Source organism: Macadamia integrifolia, chromosome 6 (genome assembly GCF_013358625.1).
Source record: "Macadamia integrifolia cultivar HAES 741 chromosome 6, SCU_Mint_v3, whole genome shotgun sequence".
Classification (NCBI taxonomy): Eukaryota; Viridiplantae; Streptophyta; class Magnoliopsida; order Proteales; family Proteaceae; genus Macadamia; species Macadamia integrifolia.
Window position 1 is genome coordinate 19,145,232 of NC_056562.1, and position 9,051 is coordinate 19,154,282.

A 9,051-nucleotide genomic window follows, 5' to 3' on the forward strand; every position below is an offset into this window, starting at 1 on the left:
TGCAAAAGATTAACTGCATGGAGTTTTTACTATTGCATGTATTACCATACCAGGGATCAAACAAAAAGGAGTGGACGGTTAAAAGAAAGCCCGACTCCAAGTTGTTCAGGAATAGTGGTGTTGAGTTTCTTGATCCTTTGCGTTAGGATTATTCAGCTCTATTTCTCGATGAGGGTAGGGAAGGGGTATAACTAGGGGTGTCAATATATAAACCGAACTGGTAAAACCGGTCTGAACCGCGCCTGATTTAGCCTGATCCAAACCAAATTGAGCTCTTATTGGGTTGGTTTTGGTTTGTGTTTTTTAAATAGTTCAATTTTGAATTGGTTCGATCTAAACCGATGGTTCACCTGTTGACCCAGTAATTGAAATCGAATATGGAACCAAGCCAAACCAAAGCACCGAACCCAAACTCTGTAAGACCTACTCCTAACCCTAAGTATATAAATCCTGAAATCCCTAATCGTATAATCCTTATTCTTCTCTATTTGTAACCCCAGCGGCGCCAACCTCTCTCTCATTTCTGGCTCTCCTCCCCTCGTTCGGTAAGGGCAATGACAACGGCAAAAGCAGCAAGCTTGTCCTTCTCTCTCTCTCTCTCTCTCTCTCTCTCTCTCTATCCACTGGCCTCTTTTCCCTTAAACTGGCCAGGAGTTAGGGTAGACAACACTCATTCTTCTTGCAAATAGCAGCAGAAGGCATAGGGCGGAAGATAGCAGCAGAGTGCATCGTCTCTTCCCTTAAATCCCTTGCAGCATATGATCCTCTTAGTGATTAATGATTTATCGAAAGGGTTGATGCAAGACATAAAATGGACGGTTGCCTTGCAACATTGGAGGGTTAACATCAAAAGAGGCCCATGCCCAAATCCAAAAAACCACAATTGAAAAAGACAAAAAGGAAAAATATGAATCTTTTAGAAGAAAAAGACTGTGAATCAACTTAAAAATCAACTTCTTGTGAATCAGTCACATTTGAGGGCTTTTTTTCCCTTTTTTTTTTTTCCACCAAGTCCAAGCTTGTGCCAAATCCCAAAACCTATTACAGGGGAAGAAGCTCCATGCCCAAATCATCAAAACAGGCCTGAAAAAATGGGAACCACTCCCTAACAACTTCATCGATGTGTGGTAAATGTGTTCTCCACAAAGCTGCATTTCACCTGTTCGATCCAAATCGAAATAAATCCAATAATCCAAACTGGTGCCAACCCAAATCTAAACCTTATCTAAGCTAGAACCGAACCGAAACCGATAAATCCTAAGTGCGTCAGTTTCAGTTAGTGTAAAACACACACCGAAACCGATGGACCCGAACCTAAACCGTACCGACCCAGACCGTTGACACCCCTAGGTATAACTCAGTGGTATAGTGTCAGCTTGACATGGTGGAAGTCATCAGTACGAGCTTGTTTATCCTTAAACACCCAATATAAGTTTTTCTATTTTGACTTGGTCCCCCACCATGATCGAATGAGAATGGATGAGAGGCTCATGGGAGGGACTTATGTCACCACAAACAGAGACTAAAGCAAGTGTCAGATTTAAAGATGGTGTTAAAGATTACAAAATGACTTATTATAATCCTGACTATGAAACCAAACATACAGATATCTTGGTAGCATAAGGGAGTTATTTATGTTCAAGCAAAGTTTCAACAATACCATTGTGACTATTATAGATGTAAGGGGTCGGGTGATTTCTTGGTCCTCCGCCGGTGCTTGTGGATTTAAGGGCACAAGAAGAGGGATATCTTTTGCTGTTCAATTTTTTTTTTTGCTAATGAAGGGTATCCAAGCCTTCAACCTGACTAGTCCCACACGCCCATACCTTTTGCTACTCAAACCACAACAGAAAATACTATTCATACAGTGGTGGATCAAGGTATGGAATGAGCAGAAGTGGCTATGGAAGATCCTCTTTCTTCAAAGGAACATAGTGGAGAACTAAAAAATTCAGCTTTTGCTTCGATGTAAGTCCTTGTCTTTGTCTAACCTCATGTTTGCTTATGATCTTCTGATTTTTGTGAGGGTTGACATTCCATGAGATTTCGCTGTGATAGATACATTGGCGACAGAACTCGTGAAGAATGGAGAATGAAGTGAGGAATGGAGATTCCACTGCAGGATTGCTGGTCCATGGTCAAGATCCAGATGGAGGGCGCTTCAGACAAGGCCTCATCACGGATTTTCTCAGACCAGTCCCCAGGAAAGATGCGAGGCCAATCAGGGAGGAGGCTGCTGTGGTTACGAAAAAGCTGCCAGTCTCGGGTGGAGGAGAGCAGTCAGGCAAGAAGACCTTTGTGACTGTGGTGGGTAGATCTCTACCTGATGTAGATTCGCTTCCTGAACCTATATATGCGGGCTCCTATACCAAAATAGTGATTCCCCAGGATGCTTATGAAGAGCGGCTCTCTAGATTTTGCTTTGCATTGATTGGAAGAGAAAACTTTAGAATGATATCGATGAATGATATTAGACAAGAGGCTAAGAACTAGAACCTAAAGGGCCAAATTAGAATGGCGCCAATGGGAAGGGGTTTCATTTTGTTTCAATTTGAACTAGAAGGAGACATGTCTACTATATGGCAAAGGAGGCCCCCTAAAGTTGGGGGACAATTCATCATATTTCAAAGATGGACACTGGATTTTGATGTCCATATGAAAAATTCTATGACAAAGCTCGCATAGATTCGATTCCCGGACCTGCCTCTGGAATACTGGCATGAGCGAATCCTTCTCTCAATGGCAAAGATGGTGGGTAGGCCCATGGCTTTGGACAGACGAACCCAGAGCGCTGCAATGGGGAATTTTTCTTGTGTTCTAGTGGAGGTGGAGATTAATGGAAAGACATTAGATGAAATTCAGGTGGAGAGACTGAAATCAGGAACCCAAGAGGTCTTCTAGTTTAAGCAAACCATTGTCTACGAAGATGGGATGGCACGATGTGGTTTATGCAGGAAGGTTGGACATTATGTCCAAAACTACAGGGAGAAGATAGTGATGGAGGCACTAGGGCCAAGCAAGGACCAAGAGAAGGTATTCCTGAGGCGGCAAACCAGGACATTATTGCCATAGTAGGAGTGGCTGATACGGCTTCCTACACGGAGGAGAGGGGCCTGACAGTGGAGAGAAGATCTTCCCAAGTTGGAAGGAATACTGAATCCGTAGGGAATGAATCCCTTTCCAATTTGAGAAGCAATTGCTTGGAAGGTAATATTCTTAAGTCAAATGAGGGGAGGACACATGGCAATGTTGAGATCGTCCTCCCCCTCAATCAAGAATCAAATATGGAAGGTGATCTGGCTACTTTCCTTGCAATAGAGGGACAAACCGTATTTGGCATGGGTTCTACAAATGGATCTGAATCCGGGTCGGATACCTTTGAGGAGGATGGAGCGATGGATGTCGGTCAGCGATCAGTAGGACTCTCCAGTTCTGGGCGGCCTATCATTGTTGATGAGATGCACGAAGACCTCGACGAAACAGCTCGTGATACCTCTCAATCAGTTATCGCCATCCCTACCACCCAGCTGGTCGGCAGTAATGTAATCATTCACCACAGAGAGGTGAACGCCATTGGAAATGAAGAGGCTAGTCTCAGTCAAGTGATGCAAAGGAAGAAGAAGAAGGGATTATCTACTGGCATTGCGGCGCAGGCTCAAAGAAAGTTTGGCTGCATTGGCCTCTCAAGAAGGTAATCTATGAACGTGCTATTCTAGAATATAAGAGGCATGAAGAAGGCTATTGCAAAATTAGCCTTGAGTAATATTCTGAAGGAGAAATTCCCTGAAATAATCTGCATTACGGAACCTATGGTTGACGTCAATGCCTTTCCTAAGCTTTTATTTAATAGGCTGGGGTTTGATATAGACTTTATCCATAATAATAGGCCAGACAAAGTGCCAAACCTGTGGTTGATGTGGAAAAGAAATATTAGAAGACCGGAAATTGTGTCTGCGATTGACCAGCATATAACCATCTCTCTAGAATGGCACCAAAAAATTATTACTGTCTCTATCGTTCATGCGAACTGCTTTCGAGCTAGAAGAAGAGATCTCTGGGCCTCCTTGGCTGCCTCTGTGCCTACTCAAAATACGCCTTGGCTTGTAGTTGGTGATTTCAACGCTATCTTGGCATCAAATGAAAAGAGAGGTCCTGGAGCCTTTAATATTGGGGGGCGGCTGCTGAATTTGGTGCTATGGTGGACTCTTGCGAGCTCATAGCCCTACCTTCTCAGGGAAGCAGGTTCATTTGGACCAATAATAGGAGGAGAGGGAATGTCTCAGTTAGACTGGATAGAAGTTTTTACAATAACGCCTGGGTTGATTATTTTCATGAGGGAGTGCAGCAGGTCCTCCAGAAAATTGGCTCAGATCATGCGCCAATTTTTATTTCTTCGGTTCCAAGTCAAAAACCGAACAATCGCCCCTTCAGATTTCATAGACACTGGGTGGAGCACAAAGATTTTCTGTCGGTGGTAAGAGCTTTATGGAGTGGTTGGACTCTTAGCACCAACTTATATAGGGTTGCAAAGAAGCTTAAAAGGCTTAAGGGAGCTCTAAAGCTTTGGGCAAAAAATGAATTTTAGAACTTCAATATGGAACTCGAGCAGGCAAAAAAGGAGATGGAGGCGGTCCAAAAGAAAATCGAAGATGATGGCCTTGATGATTTTTCATTTGCTTAGGAGGCGGACGCCAAAACAAGGTATTTAAAGGCAATGGAGAACTATGAAGAAAATGTGGGCTGAAAAGTCAAGGATTCGATGGAAGAAGCTTGGGGACAGATGTACAAAATTCTTCCATCTATCGGCAAAGATGCGAAGAATTAAAAACACTATTAGATGCTTCAAGACAAATGATGGTGCTATCATCTCGGAGCGTTCAGACTTGCAGCATTATATGGTGGAATTTTTTAATAATTTTCACAAAGCAGCGCCTGTGTCTGTGCACCCCTCGATCCTTGACTGCATCCCCTGCGAATTAGTGCAAAGAGATAAAACCATTTTGGACAGAATGCCTTTAGATTTGGAGATCAAAGAGACAGTCTGGAGCCTTGATCCTGCTAGCTCTCCTGGCCCAAATGGGTTCCCTAGTGAGTTTTTCAAGCATTGTTGGGATATTATAGCATATGATGTTTGCAACGCTATTCGCTGCTTCTTTTGTTCTGGAATCATGCCTCAGGGGATCAACAATAATTTTCTTCTTCTTATTCCAAAGATTGAAAGGGTTGATTCTCTGGATAAGTTCTACCCCTTGTGTATGGGAAATTTTCTTTGCAAAATAATTTCAAAAATTCTTTCCATGAGACTGGCAAGCTTCCTTCCGAGAATTATTTCGAGTGAGCAAGGGGCCTTCCAAAGGGGAAAAATTATTCATACAAATATTTTCTTGGCTTCGGAGCTAGCAAATATGATGTCGGCTGTGACGAGAGGAGGGATGGGTGTTAAAATTGACATCAAGAAGGCCTTTGAGACAATTGACTGGAGTTTTTTGTTCTCAGTCATGAGGAAATTTGGATTCTCTGAAACCTGGATTGGGATTCACCAGTTGCTGGATTCTGCAAGAATATCCATTCTTCTGAACGGAGGACCGGTGGGTTTCTTTAATGTTAGTCGAGGGCTGAGGCAAGGTGACCCCTTATCTCCTCTCTTATTTATTTTGGCTGAAGAGGTCCTGTGTAGAGGACTTAACCTGTTAATCAGAGAGAAGAAAATCAAACCCCTGAACGGCCCTTGTGGGATGCCTACTCCTACTCATATGTTGTTCGCCGATGACATATTCATATTCACTAATGCATCTATAAGGTACGTCAGGAATCTTAAATCCTTCTTAATTATGTATGAAGAATGCTCAGGTCAACGCATTAGCTTGGAGAAGAGCAAGATGTTTTTAGGGAACATCTCTGCTACTAGAAAGCTTGCAATAGGAGAGGCGATGGGAATCCCAATTTTTCCTTGCCCATTAAGTATTTGGGAGTGAAAATTTTCAAAGGTAGAGTTAAGAAAGAATTCCTCCTTCCTGTGATGGATAAAGTCAAAGCGAGACTTACGAGTTGGAAGGGAAGACTGCTCTCAATGGCAGGCAGATTGGAGCTCGCCAGAACTATGGTGATGGGTATGCCCATGCATAGTTTCTCTATATACTGGTGGCCAACTGAGCTAATCAAGATCATGGAGAAGTGGATTCATAACTTCATCTGGATAGGAGATGTTGATACGAGCATATCTATCACAGTAAGCTGGGATCAGTGTTGCAAACCAAAATCTGAGGGTGGGCTAGGTCTGCGCAGGTTGAGTGAGATCAATGAAGCTCTGCTGTCCAAAGCGGTTTGGAAGACGAAGCATGAGGATGACCCGACTTATGGATTTTTGAAAGCTCGTTTCATCAAAGCTGATGGATCTCTTTGAAAAGGCCACATGGCCTCTTCGATATGGCCAGGTTTCAGGAAATTATGGGAGTTTGTATCCTTAAATGAAAGATGGATCATCGGGAATGGAAGGAAAATAAATTTTTTGAATGATAGATGGCTGGGGTCTAAGACTATCACTGAACTTATGGAGACGGAGCAAATCTCAGATGAAGCTTTCAGTGGTAAGGTTGATAGAGTCATTCAGAATTTCGAATGGAATTTGCCCAATACCCAATCTATTAGAATGACTGAAATCATCAACACTGTCATGGAAACCCCTCTTCCCCAGACTGAGTACGAAGATAGGTGTGTTTGGAGCCCCAACACTGATGGTATTTTCTCGACAAAATCAGCATGGAACTCAATTAGGCGAAAAAAGGACTCAGTTTCATGGGAGGCGCTGATCTGGTCTAAGAAATTACAGTCGAGAATTTCTATCTTTGGGTGGAGAATCATGCATGGAAAACTCCCTACTGATGTGGCAGTTATGAAGAGAGGCATTCCTATGGCCTCTAGATGTGACCTATGCGTGCAGAAGCTTGAGTGAGGATTTGATCATATTTTAGTCCATTGCCAGTTCACAAAAAGGGTTTGGAATAATGTTTATGACTGGTTTAATATTCCCAGTAGGAAGCATGAGTCCCTTCATGATCTGGCTTCATGGTGGAAAAGGAAAATGAAGATAATTAATTTGAAAGAGGTCTGGTTAATCGCCTTTGTCATTTCAGCTGAAAACATTTGAAAAGAAAGGAATAGCGCCACTTTGAAGACAGACAGAGACATCAAAGGTATGTGGTTGAAATGATTAAGAACGACATTAGGGAAACAATCCCTAATGTGAAAAGCATCAATCAAATCCGTGAACGAAATTCTTTGTTGTAGAAGGCTAGGTCTGAACATTCTTAGTGCAGGCATTAAACCCCCCTAGAAGTCTATTGGTGCAAACCGCTTACAGGGTGGGTTAAGCTAAACTTTGATGGAAGCTCTCTTGGGAACCCTGGTAATGCAGATGCATGTGCAATCATGAGAGATCATAATGGAAGGTGTCTCTGGTCTTGCAGTGTATATCTGGGGATCAAAGAAAATTATGAAGCAGAATTAGAAAGTCTAATGCATGGTCTCATGAAAGCAAAACAGCTAGCTATTCCATTCTTACGGATTGAATCGGACTCAGCTGCTCTGGTTATGGCCGTTCATCAGGGAAAAATTCCATGGATGGCTATGCAGAGATGGAACCATCTAAAGCCATACCTGGGAAGTATTACATGGAAAATCACTCACAACTATAGAGAAGGGAACTCGGTGGCAGACTTCCTAGCCAAGAAAGCTGCAAAATCAAGATGTTCGACAGTCAATGACGTCTTTCCATCCCATATCTATGATATGATGGCGAGAAATGAATCTTCTAGACCTTCGTATAGATTTATGTAATGAGAGGCCCTTGGTCCTGCTGATGGCTATGCCGAAGGTGGGGTCTCGTGGCATGCTCTGGGATTTGTATCTTATTTTGCTGGTTTTTTCCTCTTTTTAATTAAATTATCCATTTAGCAAAAAAAAAGATACATTGGCGACATTTGCTTTTGAACTTCATGTGAACTGATCCAAGTCTTCCATTAATCTTGGGGGTCTTCCACAGGACCACCTCTTAAGCCTCATGGCTTCGTAGATACTGATCTCCCCATCTGGTATTTGGGCATTACCTTGCTTTAAAGTTGAAGGTGGTCGACCGTGCCCCTCTTTTTGATCCGGTTCGAAGGTGCCTTGAAGTTTAAAAGTCCATAGCACAATTGTGGGCGCACGTTGACCAGATAGAGCGATCCAGGTCAAATAGATAAGATCGGCTATTCCAGTTTAGGAAGATTCGAAACGAGTGTGATTGAGCAAAAGAATCGGTCAATTTCACTGATCCAATTCCCATTCCGATTCCTTTATCCAACTACTAGAAGAGGTGATAATACCTACCCACCTTCTTAATAATACTTTGACCAGTTTGTTAAGTTGAGGCATACTCTTGTAGGCGAGTCAGTCTACCATACACGTGTAAAAGGAGGCACAAAGGTAGGACCAAGACTTGCTCTGCTTGATCTCAAATACACAGCCGATGTGTGATTAGCTTTCATTGATTAATTTGTAAGCAGTCATGTCATCATGGATAGCGATTGGCGCATCAGGATTAGGATCAGGTTTTCATTAGAGAATCATTCAATTTTTAGATTGATTAACATAGATATAATCCGTCGCAGGGTTAGATGTTAGATAGATTCTATCTACGCGGATCAACTCCATATTAGAATAGTTCTCCTAGAAGGACTTGTTTGGGCATGGAGCACCAATGGGGTCAGCACATGAATGTACTTTCTAACATGTCTCAAAAATAAAATACTAAACATGACCATATTTACTAAAATACCCTTCTTATGTTCCTTTCCCCAAAAGCTCTCATCCAGAAGCCATGATCTGACTAGTTTCCACATGTAAATATCCATATACGCGCAAAATCTAGAAGATAAATTAAACAAAAGTAATTCCCTGAAACCTATATATACATCAACACCCCAAACCTTCTCTCTAACATACTCTCGAAAGTGGGAGCTATTCACTTACATATATCTCTGTTGTCTCTACTAATTCAATTCCCTTTTTTTT